Below are 18,890 nucleotides of genomic sequence, written 5' to 3' on the forward strand. Positions count from 1 at the left end.
ACTACATATCGGTAGGTGAAAGCGTCCTATAGATGATATTTTCAGTGTTACAGTTTGTGGGCTACGAAAGTGCACTGTTTAAGTGCTACGACACGATGATTATTTATCAAAAGCATCTTTTTGGTACAATTTGCGTATTAAATGTCAAATAATGACATTTGTAGATACAGTTTTTTAGACAGTTAAACGGAGTATTAATTGTCATGTCGAAGTTGTAGCACAGCTGACAGTGTCGTGAGCTTCGAGTTGTGGGGAGGAAGGTGACATCTTCCCGTCTACCACGTTTCAGAATGTTTTCACCTTTTGTTTTCTTAAAGATGCTGGGTCTTTGTTATTCATTTAATAGAAATATTATGACAAAAGTTGATATCATTTGTTATAAATAATATATTTGCTGCAATTATTGTTGCAAAGGCCGGAAATATTAACGTGACTGTCAGTCTATGTCTCAAAATAAACACAAACTACACAGTTGACGTTTTTGATCGAGCAAGGTAGTGCAGTGGTTAATACACTTGACTTGCATTCGGAAGGTCGACGGTTCAAACCCGCGTCCGGCCATCCTGATTTAATATTCCCGTCTTTTTCCTAAATCGCTTCAGGTAAAAGCCCGGATGGTTTCTGTGAAAAGGCACTGTCGACTTCGTTCCCCATCCTTCCCTAATCGGATGGGACCGATGACGTCGCTGATGAGCTGGCTCATGTTTGTATCTTGCCAGTAAATGTCTTTTTCAGTGAAGGCGAGCAGCTATGGAACAATCTCCTCTTCCATACGAATGAAATTACGAAACGTATCGCCGTCTTGAAATCTATAAGAAGGTAAGTTCGAGAGTGTTGGTGGTCAACGCAACATCGAGAATGTGGATATTACGCATGCACAGACTGACATTACACACTATACTTTAACCATATCCAATTTAAATCCGGAATGGGATGAAAATTAAATTGAGTTAAGGAATAACTTGTACGGTATCTATCATAGATCGTTGTACTGCTCTATAAAGTGTTCCTCCACCAGAAATTCGCTGTTCAAACCATCGACGAGTCAGAATCTTCTTCGTGATTTTCTCCGCTCTTCTTCGATAAGTACTAACAGAATTAACGGAGCTATTTTACGTGCGGCCATTTTCTTAAGGAAACTGTGTGGTTCACGAGCTAAATAAAACCCACAACGGCTGCTGGAGACGCGTGAGGTCGGATGTTACGTCCGCGTCCACGTCCACGTCAACGTTAGCTGCCTCGTCCCATGTGAGGACGGCTTAAGGGAGGGAAGCCGTGCGCGCCACCTGGCTGTGAATCGTGTAAAGTGTGTGATCTCATTTTAACTGTCGGTGTACTCGAGGCGGAAATTGCGGAACATCCCAGAATTTCTCTAAACGAGCTTGAGATACCGCCTAAAAGCCACAGTCAGGCTGTCGGGTGCAACAGTCCCAGCTGTGAATCCGCCGTGTGAATTCGATCCAGGTCTGTCTCACCATCCTGTCTCGCAAGCAAGCGCGCTGTATATTACGCTATCCTAGCAGATCACCATAAAGTACCACTCTGGAAGCTATAATGTTATGTTCATGAAGTACATCTATAAAAAGGATGATGGGTCTGCCCGTAGCTTGGATGAATCGATTTGGAACGTCTCTTGAAAACTCCACATTCAAATTATATATTTCCGAGATGAATCACTGCCCTCCTCGTCGAATCCTAACGTGTTGCAAATGGAAGCAGTCGACAAGCAAGAAACTGTTTATCTCCAAGACGCAAATCAGTTACCTTCGAATTTTATGCGTGCTTTTCTATCGCACCAAACAGTTTATTCTCTAGGCAAATTATCTGACTTGAAAGGGGCAATGTCCGAAACGACTCTTTTTACAACGGCTGTAACAATTCTTTATCTCAGAAGCGAGTGCAAAGACATTCGTTACGATAAGGCAGGCTCAGTTTAAGGCATCCTAAACACGTACGGCAAAATTCCACGTGACATGAGTTCGACGAACGATAGGGCGATTTCTGTGTGAGATTAACATTCCACATAAGTCACTGCACTAACGGAGGCAGAGTGCGGCAGAACGGACCTGCACAGTCTTCTGCGACACATCGTCAACACCATTTTCGTTAATGCTCTAATCTGCAATGTAAGTACTCGACCTTTCGAAATGTGCGGCTATTTGTTAATTGTCTTACGGTTTCTTTATGCTGAATATATGTATTTACAATAGCGGAAGACTGATCTCATAATTCTGTGGAATGTTGGTAATGCAATGCCCATATTAGGCGTCTTTCTCTCTGTTTTTTTTTTCTTTCCTCACACTCTAGCTAATGCTCGTGTTTATATGTGAAACCATTTGAATCATTTCTGTGTCGATCTGTATATTATGCTTCATATGCAACTGCAGCGAAGATGATTGGCAACTGAATGTAAAGCATAGATCGAATACGACGCGTGATCAATTTCCATATTTTTAACAGCGTTAGTTCCGCTTTCGTCCCGACTTGCATTATATTACATTGATGTCATACCTGATGATTAAAAATCAAACAATGGAAAATCCAGGTTGGAATGTAACAATATTGTGAGAAGGAAAGTTGCTACTCACCATATAGCAGAGATGCTGTGTCGCAGATAGGCACAGCGAAAAGACTCTCACAATTATAGCTTTAGGCCGTTAAGGCCTTCGTCAACGAAAGACAGACATGCACAAACACACACACACACACACACACACACGCAACTCTCACACTCGACTGCAGACTCAGGCAACTGTGGCAGTCTGGTTTCAGTTGCCTGAGACTGCAGTCGTGTGTGTGAGTTGCGTTGCGTGTGTGTGTGTGTGTGTGTGTGTGTGTGTGTGTGCGTGTGTGTGTGTATGTGTGTGTGCTTGTCTTTTGTTGACGAAGGCCTTAACGGCCGAAAACTATAATTGTGAGAGTCTTTTCGCTGTGCCTATCTGCGACACAGCATCTCTGCTATATGGTGAGTAGCAACATTCCTTCTCACAATATTGATGATTAAAAAGTAAATTAGCACTTGCAGAAAACATAATATCTGATTCTAGATCATAACAATGAATCACGGTACTTGGCAACAAATACTTTTTAAATTATTGAGATGAACAAACGGTAAATGATAGTACAAACATAATATTTCGTTTTGAACCGACAATGCTACGTAATCGTCGCGCTATATAGCGGTCTCTACGACTATAAGAGGACCTTAATAGAACGATCAGCTGATAGTAGATGGGATGATACAGAAGTTCTCCGTGTCTGTGCACTCTGTCGTGTGCCCTAGTTATACTTGCTTAAAAGGTCCGTGATGCTTCTGTAAGTTGACATATTTTCTGAGAGGGATGACATAGGGGATTCAGTATTAGAATCAGAATTTACAAGGAATTCGGAAGACTTAAGATCAAATAAAGCAGAAGCGATAGATAATGTTGTTGTTGTTGTTGTTGTGGTCTTCAGTCCTGAGACTGGTCTGATGCAGCTCTCCATGCTACTCTATCCTGTGAAGCTTCTTCATCTCCCAGTACCTACTGCAACCTACATCTTTCTGAATCTGTTTAGTGTATTCATCTCTTGGTCTCCCTCTACGATTTTTACCCTCCAAGCTGCCCTCCAATACTAAATTGGTGATCCCTTGATGCCTCAGAACATGTCCTACCAACCGATCCCTTCTTCTAGTCAAGTTGTGCCACAAACTTCTCTTCTCCCCAATCCTATTCAATACCTCCTCATTAGTTATATGATCTACCCATCTAATCTTCAGCATTCTTCTATAGCACCACATTTCGTAAGCTTCTACTCTCTTCTTGTCCAAACTAGTTATCGTCCATGTTTCACTTCCATACATGGCTACACTCCAAAAACAACTTCCTGACGCTTAAATCTATACTCGATGTTAACAAATTTCTCTTCTTCAGAAACGATTTCCTTCCCATTGCCAGTCTACATTTGATATCCTCTCTACTTCGACCATCATCAGTTATTTTGCTCCCCAGATAGCAAAACTCCTTTATTACTTTAAGTGACTCATTTCCTGATCTAATTCCCTCAGCATTACCCGACTTAATTCGACTACATTCCATTATCCTCGTTTTGCTTTTGTTAATGTTCATCTTATACCCTCCTTTCATTACACTGTCCATTCCGTTCAACTGCCCTTCCAAGTCCTTTGCTGTCTCTGACAGAATTACAATGTCATCGGCGAACCTCAAAGTTTTTATTTCTTCTCCATGGATTTTAATACCTACTCCGAATTTTCTTTTGTTTCCTTCACTGCTTGCTCAATATACAGATTGAATAACATCGGGGAGAGGCTACAACCCTGTCTCACTCCCTTCCCAACCACTGCTTCCCTTTCATGCCCCTCGTCTCTTATAACTGCCATCTGGTTTCTGTACAAATTGTAAATAGCCTTTCGCTCCCTGTATTTTATCCCTGCCAACTTCAGAATTTGAAAGAGAGTTTTCCAGTCAACATCGTCAAAAGCTTTCTCTAAGTCTACAAATGCTAGAAACGTAGGTTTGCCTTTCCTTAATCTAGCTTCTAAGATAAATCGTAAGGTCAGTATTGCCTCACGTGTTCCAATGTTTCTACGGAATCCAAACCGATCTTCCCCGAGGTCGGCTTCTACCAGTTTTTCCATTCGTCTATAAAGAATTCGCATTAGGATTTTGCATCCGTGACTTATTAAACTGATAGTTCGGTAATTTTCACATCTGTCAGCACCTGCTTTCTTTGGGATTGGAATTATTATATTCTTCTTGAAGCCTGAGGGTATTTCGCCTGTGTCATACATCTTGCTCACCAGATGGTAGAGTTTTGTCAGGACTGGCTCTCCCAAGGCCGTCAGTAGTTCTAATGGAATGTTGTCTACTCCCGGGGCCTTGTTTCGACTCAGGTCTTTCATTGCTCTGTCAAACTCTTCACGCAGTATCATATGTCCCATTTCATCTTCATCTACATCCTCTTCCATTTCCATAATATTGTCCTCAAGAACACTGCCCTTGTATAGATCCTCTATATACTCCTTCCACCTTTCTGCTTTCCCTTCTTGGCTTAGAACTGGATTTCCATCTGTGCTCTTGATATTCATACAAGTGGTTCTCTTTTCTCCAAAGGTCTCTTTAATTTTCCTGTAGGCAGTATTTATCTTGCCCCTAGTGAGATAAACCTCTACATCCTTACATTTGTCCTCTAGCCATCCTTGCTTAGCCATTTTGCACTTCCTGTCGATCTCATTTTTGAGACGTTTGTATTCCTTTTTGCTTGCTTCATTTACTGCATTTTTATATTTTCTCCTTTCATCAATTAAATTCAATATTTCTTTTGTTACCCAAGGATTTCTACTAGCCCTCGTCTTTTTACCTACTATACCCTCTGCTGCCTTCACTACTTCATCTCTCAAAGCTACCCATTCTTCTTCTACTTTATTTCTTTCCCCCATTCCTGTCAAGTGTTCGCTTATTCTCTCCCTGAAACTCTGTACAACCTCTGGTTTAGTCAGTTTATCCAGGTCTCATCTCCTTAAATTCCCACGTTTTTGGAGTTTCTTCAGTTTTAATCTACAGTTCATAACCAATAGATTGTGCTCAGAGTCCACATCTGCCCCTGGAAATGTCTTACAATTTAAGACCCGGTTCCTAAATCTCTGTCTTACCATTATATAATCTATCTGAAACCTGTCGGTATCTCCAGGCTTCTTCCATGCATACAACCTTCTTTTATGATTCTTGAACCAAGTGTTAGCTCGATAGATAATATTCCATCGGAATTTCTAAAATCACTGAAGGAAGTGGTAACAAAAAGACTATCCACGTGGATGTGTGGAATGTTGTGACTTTCGATATACTATCAGACTTCCGGAAAAACATCATCCACACAATTCCAAAGACAACAAAAGCCGACAATTGCGTGAATTGCCGTACCATCAGCTTGACAGCTCATTCGTCAGTGTTGCTGATACAAATAAAATACAGAAGAACGTAAAATAAAATTTAGGGTCTGTTAGATGACGATCAGTTTGGTTTTTGGAAAGGTAAAGGCACCACAGAGGCATTTCCAAAGCTGCAGATGATAATAGATGCAAGACTAAAGAAAAATCAAGATATATTTATTAGATTTGTCAACCTGGAGAAAGCGTTCGACAATGTAAAATGGTGCAGGATGTTCGAAATTTTGAGGAAAGTAGGGGTAATCAATAGGGAAAGACGAATAATTTACAAGAATCAAGAGGGAACAAAAGATCGGAAGACAAGAACGATTTTCTCTGGTTAAAAAGGTTATAAGACAGTGATGTAATCTTTCGCCCCTACTGTTCAATCTCTTCATCGAAGAAGCAATGACGAAAATAAAATAAGGTTCAAGAGTGGGATTGATAAAATTCGGCGATGAAGTTGCTATTCTCAGTGAGAGTCAAGAAGAATTGCAGGATCTGTTGAATGAAGTGAACAGTCTAATGAGTACAGAATATTTAACGGGTCAGATATCACTAAGATCTCGTTCCAACCTAGTGGCCTGAGGACATGGAGATTGTTGCATGACGGACACCGCCTGTTTTGTAAACACAGGCAGAAATGAGTAAGTCAACGACAAATCGCACGCATGTATGAAGCCTGTTTCTGCCATATACCGCCTACAGGAGCATGAAATTTAGTGCCTTAAAAAGTAGCATATATTCAGAGAAACTAACAGATTGATGGTAGCAATGTATCACGTATCTGTACAATTTTATAACTGTACGAAAACTGCAAAATCATTTACTCTGGCATTGCCGAATAGTACCGAAATGAATAAATTGTTTTCTTCGCCAGTATACGTGCTGATTAGCCTCAAGAAGAGAGATAAAACTGTTTCAACTATTCTTGTGTCGTAGATATAACAAGAAATAACTGTTTCAGTCCGTTAATACGAATGAAACTCGTTATGAGGTTTCGAAGTTGTTCGACCTATTTCTTTTTTCGGACAGCTTTGACAGGTTATCAGGCTACAAAACTTCTAATCCTACTTCTCCTGTACCCACTTCCTCTATTCTACTGTCGTCCATTACTGATTTACTGATATGGAAAACGCAAAACATATAATCGCGAATGATCGCTGTTACGAAACGGTGCCGGAATTCGTTCCTTCTGACTAAGCAAATCCAGACTGTTAAGAACAGAATTTTTTTTTTATCGAGTATGCGACTAGGTTGTTGCCTGAAACTTCCTAGCAAATTGAAACTGTGTGCCGGACCGAGACTCTAACACGGGACCTTTGCCTTCCGCGGCCAAGTGCTCTACCATCTGAGCTACCCAAGCACGACTCACGACCCGTCCTCACAGCTTCAATTCTGCCAGTAACTCGTCTCTTACCTTCCAAAGTTTCATATCAGCGCACACTCTGCTGCAGAGTGGAGATCTCATTCCAGCTTGTTGCCTGTCTAACTGCCATCTGTACATCCGTAACAGACCAACAGAGTTTCGAAGAAAGCTGTTGCGGAGGAAAAAAAAAATCGAGGAAGAATTTCCATTTTCTGCTCTCCCATTGTTACCCGAACTGTCTCCATTGATATTAGAACAAACTTACTTCAGTTTTTTTCTAAAATGGTTAGCGCTGCAACTGTGTTTCTGTGGACAACATTCTTTTTGTAGTGACATCTATGTTTCCTAATTAGCCAGCCGTCTACAGTACACCGACTGGTGTTTGCTGCTGTGTTTTCCTTGTAGACCCGGTGCGCTGTTATCTGCCAGTCGTCACACCATGAAGACGTCCGTGGCTCTGTACGTGCTGAGCGCTGTTGCCATCACTACTGCCAACCAGGTGAGAATGTTAACCTTGTTTCACTCACTGTCTGTAACCGTGAGAAAACTGTCTGTCTAGAAATGTAAGAACACTCTCAGAGGTGTACCTGTTTCTCTCATCTTGTCTTAAGCTAGCGCTTAAGTTTCCCTTAAAGTGTGCACTATTATACACAATGCACTCATAACAGATTCTGCTTGCTTGTTTCTTTGCCTCGCTAACTCCAGTAGGTGAAAAATCCAATTTTCATAAGTGTTCAAATTTGCCTTTGTGTTAACACTATCGCTAGCTAAGAAATCCAGCGAGAAACATGTTAAATTCTTAGAGGATTCTTGTGTATTTTCTTGTTTGAGGTTAGTTAATGACGTGTACTCTATACACAAATTTAATGAAACGAGTGTTTACAGATAAAAAAAAAAGAATGGCTTTGAAACAAGTAAAGCCACACTGGAGAAAATGGTAAACGTTCGTTTATAAGAACGGCGGTTGCCCGAAAACAAAAAGTCTGGTTTTCGTGTACCTGAAGTGTTCGAGTCATCGCTATTCATGTCCTCCAGTTGTGGTTGGAGAAGACACGGAGCCTAGGATATAAAATTTCAGAATCAAATATGACAGTTTTCTGCTCTGCAGGACTACATACACTATGAGATCAAAAGTTTCCGGACACTCTCAAAAACGTATATTTGTCATATTAGGTACATTGTACTGCCACCTACTACCATGTACTCCATATCAGTGACCTCAGTAGTCATTAGACGTCGTGAGAGAGCAGAATGGGGCGCTCCGCGGAATTCACGAACTTCGAATGTAGTCAGGTAATTGGGTGTCACTTGTTTCATATTTCTGTACGCGAGAATTCCACACTCCTAGTCATCCCTAGGTCCACTGTTTCCGATGTGATAATGAAGTCGAAACGTTGAGGGACACGTACAGCACAAAAGCATACAGGCCGATCTCGTCTATTGACTTACACAGACCGCCGACAGTTAAAAAATGGTTCAAATGGCTCTGAGCACTATGGGACTTAAATTCTGAGGTCATCAGTTCCCTAGAACTTAGAACTACTTAAACCTAACTAACCGAAGTACATCACACACATCCATGCCCGAGGCAGGATTCGAACCTGCGACCGTAGCGGACGCGCGGTTCCAGGCTGTAGCGCCTAGAACCGCTCGGCCACCCCGGATGGCGCCGACAGTTGAAGAGGGTCGTAATGTGTAATACGCAGACATCTGTCCAGACCATCACACAGGAATTCCAAACTGCATCAGGATCCACTGCAAGTACTATGACAAATAGGCGGGAGAAGAAAACGTGGATTTCATAAGCCACACATCACGCCGGTAAATGCCAAAAAACGCCTCGCATGGTGTCAGGAGCGTAAACATTGGACGACTGAACAGTGGAAAAACGTTGTGTGGAGTGACGACTGCCGGCCGCGGTGGTCTCGCGGTTCTAGGCGCGCAGTCCGGAACCGTGCGAGTGCTACGGTCGCAGGTTCGAATCCTGCCTCGGGCATGGATGTGTGAGATGTCCTTAGGTTAGTTAGGTTTAAGTAGTTCTAAGTTCTAGGGGACTGATGACCACAGCAGTTGAGTCCCATAGTGCTCAGAGCCATTTGAACCATTTTTTGGAGTGACGACTAACGGTACACAATGTGGCGATCCGATGGCAGGGTGTGGATATGGCGAATGCCTGGTCAACGTCTTGTGCAAGCATGTGTAGTGCTAACAGTAAAATTAGGAGGCGGTGGTGTTATGGTGTGGTCGTGTTTTTCATGGAGGGGGCTTACACCCTTGTTGTTTTGCACAGCACAGGCCTACATTGGTGTTTCAAGCATCTTCTTGCTTCTCACTGTTGAAGAGCAATTCGGGTATAGCGATTGTATCTTTCAACACGATCGAACACCTGTTCATAATACACGGCCTGTGGCGAAGTGGTTACACGACAATAACATCCCTGTAATGGACCGGCCTGCACAGTGTCCTGACCTGAATCCTACAGAACACCTCTGGGATGTTTTGGAACGCCGACTTTGTGCCAGGCCTCACCGACGGACATCAATACCTCTCCTCAGTGCAGCACTCCGTGAAGAATAGGGTGACATTCCCCAAGAAACCTTCCATATCCTGATTGAACGTATGATTGCGAGAGTGGAAGCTGTCATTAAGGCTAAGGGTGGGCCAAAACCACATTGAATTCCAGCTTTACCGATGGAGGGCGCCACGAACTTGTAAGTCATTTTCAGCCATCTGTCTGGATAGTTTTGACCACATAGTGTATTTGTCTCCAAAAGATCCGAGACAGTTCAATAACACTTTAAAATCTCGCGTGATAATCAAACATTCTTCTGCATACTTTAGGAACAGCAAAACAAAAAGAAATGGCTGATTAAAGTGAACTCTTTACAAAAATAACACAACAGTGCATTCTGAATAATTTTAATCCAAAATTTAGATGACTGTTTAAATAAACTTAGAGAATATTCTTACTTAATGAGGCTGTGAATTAGACAGTATTAGGGCTAGTATTATATTTTCTGTGAATTGTCGAATGGGACAGTAAGAATCACACACTTATTCTTGTACTGTAGTCAGTCAGGATACGCTACGAAATGGTTTAGTCGTATTCTTTTAACAGAAAACTATGTCAACAGAGAAAACTCATGTGTTTAAAAAGAAATCTTCTGATATAGAAGTAATGTCAGCGCCGTTTCGTTGCGTTTTCTAGTGCGTATTAATGTCCGTTCCATAGTAACATTCCTAGGCACTACAGTAATTTACTTTACTTGCAGCGATACAAATATCGTTATTGATAGGAGACGAAGGACAGATTTAGAAAGACCTAAGTCCGCAGCTCGTGGTCGTGCGGTAGCGTTCTCGCTTCCCACGCCCGGGTTCCCGGGTTCGATTCCCGGCGGGGTCGGGGATTTTCTCTGCCTCGTGATGACTGGATGTTGTGTGATGTCCATAGATTAGTTAGGTTTAATTAGTTCTAGGGGACTGATGACCATAGATGTTAAGTCCCATAGTGCTCAGAGCCATTTTTTTTAGAAAGACCTAAAAATGAAGTTTTCATGAACGTTGAGTTGTGGTATGTGATCAATTCAGCGTTATCAAAAGTTTTTAAGGACTTGCTATATGCGGTTGAGAATGTGGTAAATGTTTCTACCAGCCTTTGAAAAAAATACGGAGACATGTATTTACGAGAAACAAATTGCTTCAAAATTATTCAGTGTACAACTTCATAGGTCCATAAAAAGGAAATACTGAAATACGAGGGCGGTTCAGAAAGTAACCTCCGATTGGTCACAGTGCGGGTTGTGGGGGGAGTAGCGACGCCATCTGTGCGTTCACGCACTCAACAGGTCAGTCGGCATCAAGCCGTGGTCGAGTGAACGTCGTACCTGCGCTAGTTTAGTTTTTGTGGCAGTTTGAAATGTGTGCTGCAATAGAAAACCCCGCCAAATGTGATGTCATAAGGTTTTTTGCAGCCAAAGGATATTCTGCAGCAGCTATTCATCGTGAGCTTTGTGCCGTGTACGGACCAAGAGTTATGAGTGAAGGAGTTGTCCGTGAATGGGTACGTTTATTTAAAAGTGGACGAGAAAACGTTCATGATGAAGAGAGGAGTGGTAGACCATCATTGGTGACTGACGAACTCGTTCAGACAGTTGATGTAAAAATTCGTGAAAATCGACGTTTCTCGATGTCGGAGTTGTCTACTGGTTTTCCACAGATTTCTAAGACTCTCTTGTACGAGATAGTGACAGCAAGATTGGGTTACCGTAAGTTCTGTGCACGATGGGTGCCCAAAATTCTTACCGACCACCACAAAACTCAAAGAATGGCCTCTGCATTAGACTTTCTGTCACGTTATGAGGACGAAGGAGAACCATTGTTAAACAGAATCGTGACCGGTGACGAAACCTGGATTAAGTACGTGAACCCTGAGACAAAAGAACAATCAAAGATGTGGGCACATTCAAATTCGCCTACCAAACCAAGAAAAGCCTCGCAAGATTTTTCTGCCAGAAAACTGATGGCAACGGTGTTTTGGGATGCCAAAGGGGTGTTGTTGGTTGAATTCATGTAACGTGGTACGACCATTAATCAAGAAGTGTACTGCGAAACAATAAAAAAGTTACGACGGGCTATACAGAACAAACGCCGTGGTATGCTGACTTCCGGCATCGTTTTTTTGCACGATAACGCCCGTCCTCACTCTGCTCGCAGAACAACGGCCCTTCTTGAGTCCTTCAAGTGGGACGTTATCAACCATCCACCTTACAGCCCAGACCTGGCGCCAAGTGATTATCACCTCTTCATGCATTTGAAGAAATGGCTCGGGTCACAGCGGTTTGATGACGACGAAGAGCTCAAAGATGCGGTCACAGGCTGGCTCCAGGCACAAGCGGGTGATTTTTATGCAGAAGGAATTTCAAAGCTTGTGAAGAGATACGATAAGTGCCTCAATCGCTATGGAGACTATGTAGAAAAATAGTGCAAAGATGTAGTTGTAAGATGTGTATATTAAAATATTTTTATTTAACTTGGTGTATTTTTTTAAATCAACCGGAGGTTACTTTCTGAACGGCCCTCGTATTTAAGCAAACCACTACCTACAACTGCGAATACAGTCAGACATATTCGATCGAATCTGGCATACTTAGCTTACTTTCGTACCATTATATCATGGATTCTCAGTTTCATGGGGTTGCTCATAATATCACTGCCTTTTACAAGTACAGGGAAATGTCAGTTAGTATTGGAAACGTATTTTTTTCGAAATTATAATATTTTCTGAAGGATGTATTGGAATATTCTTCAATGCTATGATGCGTGAGAAAGGGTATTTGCCAGCATTATAAAAGTCGGTGCCAGAAAAATACACGTTCTCCGGCTTTTTAAATACCTTTCCATACATACTTCTTTTGTTTTGTTTGGGCATAAAGACCTAAAATCACTTACCTTGGTCCAAAAACGGCTCCAGTATTCAGGAACATATATTTTCAATACGTTGCCAGCAACCAGCAACTTGGTTTCAGATAAAGCAGAGTTTTAAACAGAGTTTGAAAGATATTTTGGTTCGCAATTCTTTCTACTATATTGAACATGTTAACAGGGACTATTAAGCCAGCTTAAGTAAAAAATGTCTACTAGATTTCAGTTTTGACAGCACTTGGTCACAATAGTCAAGATTAGTTATTTTGTGTGTGATAAATTGTTAAAAATGCGTGACTATGTTTCATTCTGACTGCGTGTTAATTCTGTAAATATTAGCAGTTCCAGTTTACTGTTACGTATTCACATACATGTATTGACAATCGCCTGACAGATGATCAGGGAAGTGAGTATTTGTTCAGACGTTCTATGTTTTTTATGTTATACTTTCTGACATGTTCCACAAACCTACGAGAATCGTCTCATATAGTCTATGGAACGAAAACTGAAAATAATCTGATGTAATCAGTAGACCCCGAGATATGACCGCCTGAAAAATTGCACACCGCGCGGTATTGTGCACTGTTGTACAAAGAGCAATTCCCTTTGTTATTACTTGAGGCAGAAAGTGTCACAGCCTAAAATACACTCCTGGAAATGGAAAAAAGAACACATTGACACCGGTGTGTCAGACCCACCATACTTGCTCCGGACACTGCGAGAGGGCTGTACAAGCAATGATCACACGCACGGCACAGCGGACACACCAGGAACCGCGGTGTTGGCCGTCGAATGGCGCTAGCTGCGCAGCATTTGTGCACCGCCGCCGTCAGTGTCAGCCAGTTTGCCGTGGCATACGGAGCTCCATCGCAGTCTTTAACACTGGTAGCATGCCGCGACAGCGTGGACGTGAACCGTATGTGCAGTTGACGGACTTTGAGCGAGGGCGTATAGTGGGCATGCGGGAGGCCGGGTGGACGTACCGCCGAATTGCTCAACACGTGGGGCGTGAGGTCTCCACAGTACATCGATGTTGTCGCCAGTGGTCGGCGGAAGGTGCACGTGCCCGTCGACCTGGGACCGGACCGCAGCGACGCACGGATGCACGCCAAGACCGTAGGATCCTACGCAGTGCCGTAGGGGACCGCACCGCCACTTCCCAGCAAATTAGGGACACTGTTGCTCCTGGGGTATCGGCGAGGACCATTCGCAACCGTCTCCATGAAGCTGGGCTACGGTCCCGCACACCGTTAGGCCGTCTTCCGCTCACGCCCCACCATCGTGCAGCCCGCCTCCAGTGGTGTCGCGACAGGCGTGAATGGAGGGACGAATGGAGACGTGTCGTCTTCAGCGATGAGAGTCGCTTCTGCCTTGGTGCCAATGATGGTCGTATGCGTGTTTGGCGCCGTGCAGGTGAGCGCCACAATCAGGACTGCATACGACCGAGGCACACAGGGCCAACACCCGGCATCATGGTGTGGGGAGCGATCTCCTACACTGGCCGTACACCACTGGTGATCGTCGAGGGGACACTGAATAGTGCACGGTACTTCCAAACCGTCATCGAACCCATCGTTCTACCATTCCTAGACCGGCAAGGGAACTTGCTGTTCCAACAGGACAATGCACGTCCGCATGTATCCCGTGCCACCCAACGTGCTCTAGAAGGTGTAAGTCGACTACCCTGGCCAGCAAGATCTCCGGATCTGTCCCCCATTGAGCATGTTTGGGACTGGATGAAGCGTCGTCTCACGCGGTCTGCACGTCCAGCACGAACGCTGGTCCAACTGAGGCGCCAGGTGGAAATGGCATGGCAAGCCGTTCCACAGGACTACATCCAGCATCTCTACGATCGTCTCCATGGGAGAATAGCAGCCTCCATTGCTGCGAAAGGTGGATATACACTGTACTAGTGCCGACATTGTGCATGCTCTGTTGCCTGTGTCTATGTGCCTGTGGTTCTGTCAGTGTGATCATGTGATGTACCTGACCCCAGGAATGTGTCAATAAAGTTTCCCCTTCCTGGGACAATGAATTCACGGTGTTCTTATTTCAATTTCCAGGAGTGTATAAGTATTAGTTGTATATAAAGACAGAATAAAAATTTAATATTACTTATTTGAAAGGAAAATACAGCACCGAAAAGCTCACTGGGACAGATAACTTGTTGTCACTTTTGAAACACTCTTCTGTTTTGACCTGAAATTGTATGAGTGCCGTTCCTTCAGTGTTCAATCCGCAGTGGTGCTCCAAGTTCTTCCTCTGGCGCTTGAGTTTAGAAACAGCTCTTGTCCGATACAATACACTGTCCGATACTGCCTGACATTTCTCTATGTACAGTCCAAGAGAGAAAGTATCTGACTTCAGGAATAAATACAGAATTATGAGAAATTATGAACAACAGGGATACTGCTGACAGACGTTTTAAGTCAAAACTAACTCCTGCACGCCACGAAGACTACAGGGTAGAGCAATGTCTTCTTAACACCAAAACCAGAGGCGTTCATTCAGATGTGAGTAGTGGTATGCGCCCTGTGAGTTTCCGGAAAAAGTTAGGTACTATGGCTGTAGGATAGAAGAAAATCAGAAACCGTTCTCCACGTATCTGCTAACAAACTTAATGAATTTATTCTGGTCCTAGTCGATCACCATGTTGCAATAAACTATCATCCGCCCGCCTATAAGTCTAACGTAGACATTCTACAACGAAAACATATAACTGACACAAAGGAAAGCGAGGCAGTCTTACAAGCGAATGTTCAAGAATGTTGCAGAAAGCATAACATAAGACTTGCCGGAGAAGTCAGATTTTTTCTTTGTGGGCGGGATACATTCCACTGAACAGAAATGGAGAACAGTCCTATGCATCAGCAAGAAAAAAAAAAACCCACAAATGCAAGTCCTCACTGTATTTGAAGTCTTGGAATATGTTTTCCGGGAACAACTGACGGTTGTTTCCACTCTTTCAAACTATGCAATAAATATCAAACCAATTTTATTGGACATCATAGCACGAACTCTGCTGTAATTAAAGTCACTGGTGATCGTACATAAGCCATAAACAATCATATACCGTGATATTGACGTCAAGACATTTGGTACTCTACAGTATGGATATGAAAGCATGTTCTTTTAGAAGCATGGTAAGATGAAGACATCTACACGGCTATCGTTCATGTCAATAACAATTTATGTTCATTGTTCAGATAAACACAGAGCCCAGATTAAAATTGAACACATAGAGATTTGGCAACACCTGTTAAAACTTGTTCAAGAAAACAGGGAAGAATCTTGGTGGGAACCACAAGTGTGCAGAAAAGCACTGTGCTCACACGAGGGAAGATTTCCCTTGTTTCTGCCCTCATAAGGTTTTGTAACATAATTCTACAGGATGTGAAACAGAAACTTGTGCTGTCACTCGTTCTGTCGAACCTCTTCTGTTAGATCCAAAACAGCACGACTAGCGAAATCTATACAGGCTTGGCACCATATTTATCACGCCTGCTACAGTCCTCTGTTCGATCATTTCTGAACCACACACGCCACGTTCGGGTGACTATGATCAAAAACTACTACTCACTGACCACACAAAATCACATACAAATAAACATACTGGTGTTACATCTGAAGACGTGAAATACGAATATCCATTGCACCTGTCAGCTGTATATTTAACAGCATTGATGTTAAGAGAAAGAACAATCGACATACGAATTTTAAAGGCTATTCTGTAGTCCCAACATATAGTTATTATTCAGGAACAAAGATTTGCATTGACTTCCCAGCAACAATAATAATTTTAGTTACTAACAAGATCCAGTTTAAGAGAAGAGGGAACAATTTATTGTTAGAAAACTCATTCTACACCATTTAAGAATTTCTTGATATACATAACACAAATGATGATGTGAGTATATATAATTAGCAACTTTTGCACTTTTTAAGTACAGTAACACGACTAGTGTCAATGAACAACGTACAGGTTTTTTTACGGGGTAACTAGCATTTATTTTGCACAATTTAATATGTATACAGCCAGATGTTTAAGATGATTATTGTATCAATTTTTAAACGAAAATGCTTTCATACTCCATGATTTAAAGCTCATCCTCACTCTTTCAGTGTAGGATATGCGGAACGGACAGTAAATGTAAGCGTATCAGTTCTTGCATAGTAGTTTGTTATGTAGTAGTTTGTTATGGTCCTTTTAAACATCAGTCTCGTCTCTGTGGGTTCGTAGAATGAGCAACGTATATAATTCCTGTATCGGGCCGCGCGGAAGTTGAATGCCCGCCGGGACAAATGGATCGCCGCAGCGCTGCACGCGCCACCGCCTCGCCGCGTGAATACATTGACCAATAGTGTCCCTCTCAGCTGGCATAAATACCGCAGCATATTAGCCGCTCCACCACCACCACCTCCTTCCCATTACCCATTGTGGCTTCCGGCCATCCTCAGCCGACGACCAGCTCCTTAACCTCACCAATCTTCTTTCCCCCCAACTTAACTCCCGTTGCTCCGCTCTCTTAGTTTCCCTTGACCTTCAGAACGCCTATGGACCGTGTCTGGCATCCCGGGCTCCTCTTCAAACTCCAGACCTATGCTCTCCCTATCAATTTCGTCCGCCTCGTTCCTTCTTTCCTCTCCCATCGTCCCTCCAATGCACTATCCCCAATTCCAACATCCGTACCTTCTATCCCTCCGCCGGCGTGCCCCAAGGCTCCGTCCTTTTCCCTCTCCTCTATCTCCTCTACACTGCTGATATGCCCAAACCTCCCCTGCCTGTTCATCTCCTCCAATTTGCTGATGTCACCGCCTTCCTAGCCCTTTATCCTACCATTCAACGGCCCCAACGTACCCTCAAAACCCACCTTGACCAGTTCACCACTTGGTGCAACCAGTGGTTCCTAGGTATCAACACCTCCAAGATCCAGGCGATCATTATAGGCCGCACCACCCACTCCTTCCATCTTCAAGATTTCTACTTAACGATTTATGGCTGTCCTATGCACCCCACTCGTACCCTCAAATACCTTGGCCTCAACCTCGACCGCCACCTCACATGGACTACCCATCTCCTTACAATCCAACACAAAGCCCACAACGGACTCCACCTCCTGAAACTCCCGTCCAGCCAGCCATGGGGATTGCATCCTTCCACCATCCTTCACACCTACAAATCTTTCATCCGCCCCACCCTTTGTTATGCCAACATTGCTTGGATTTCCGCCCCTCCCAGGTTCTGTAGTGCCCTCCAAATCCTTGAGCGCCATATACTCCGCCTTGCCCTCCTTGTCCGCACTCCATCCCCACACATGCATCTTCTATGACCTCATCCCCTTCCCCATCTTCTCCTTTTCCTTGAACACCTCCACACCCTGTATATTGCCCACCAACTCGATCCCCCCCCCCCCCGCCACCCCATGGTGCCCCATTCCTCTCCACCCTCAGCCCGTTGCCGCGCCCTTACCATTGTGTCCCAGCCCTCTCTCCATCTCCACACCCTCCACCTCCTTTCCCAACACAACTTCCAGCACCTACCCCTCCTGGATGATGAACTTCGCCCTAATGTGTACCCCTCCTACCAACTCTTATCCAAACTTCCTCCTGCCTCCTCTTCAGGGCTCCCTCTCCTCCACCTCCCTTCCCCTGAGTGTCTTTACCCTCTCTCTCCTGTGCTCCCCTTCAGTGACTCTGCACTCCCTCTCGCCTTGTCTTCCCTCTTCATCTCCAGCCCCACCTGTCTCCTGTCTCTTGGTACATCCCCTGACCCCCCACCCCCTATTTCATCCATCCCACCCTGTCCCCCACTGCACCTTGCTCTCCCCTCTTTTTCCATCTGCTCAGGGCTCTCCCTTGGCAGTTCCCTCCTGGCAGGTTTTATTCTTTGTCATGTGTGCTTCATCTCTGAAAGTGGTTTTAAGATGTCTTTGTTCTGGAGTGTTTTAATACTGTGGCCAACTTTTAACCTGTGTGTGTGACTTCGGTGTCTTTTTTGTGCTCTACGAATCGCCAATTGTGTTTTTTAACTTTATGTAGACTTTTTTAATGTCCCCCCAATGAACGTCTCAGTGTCAGTGTATATTTTCCCTCCATTGTCTCCCCTTACTCTGGTTTTATGTCCCCCTTTCTGTCACCTTTGTATGTATAATTTTCTCCTTTCATTAGCTGTCA

Source organism: Schistocerca serialis, chromosome 2, assembly GCF_023864345.2.
Source record: "Schistocerca serialis cubense isolate TAMUIC-IGC-003099 chromosome 2, iqSchSeri2.2, whole genome shotgun sequence".
NCBI classification, from domain to species: domain Eukaryota; kingdom Metazoa; phylum Arthropoda; class Insecta; order Orthoptera; family Acrididae; genus Schistocerca; species Schistocerca serialis.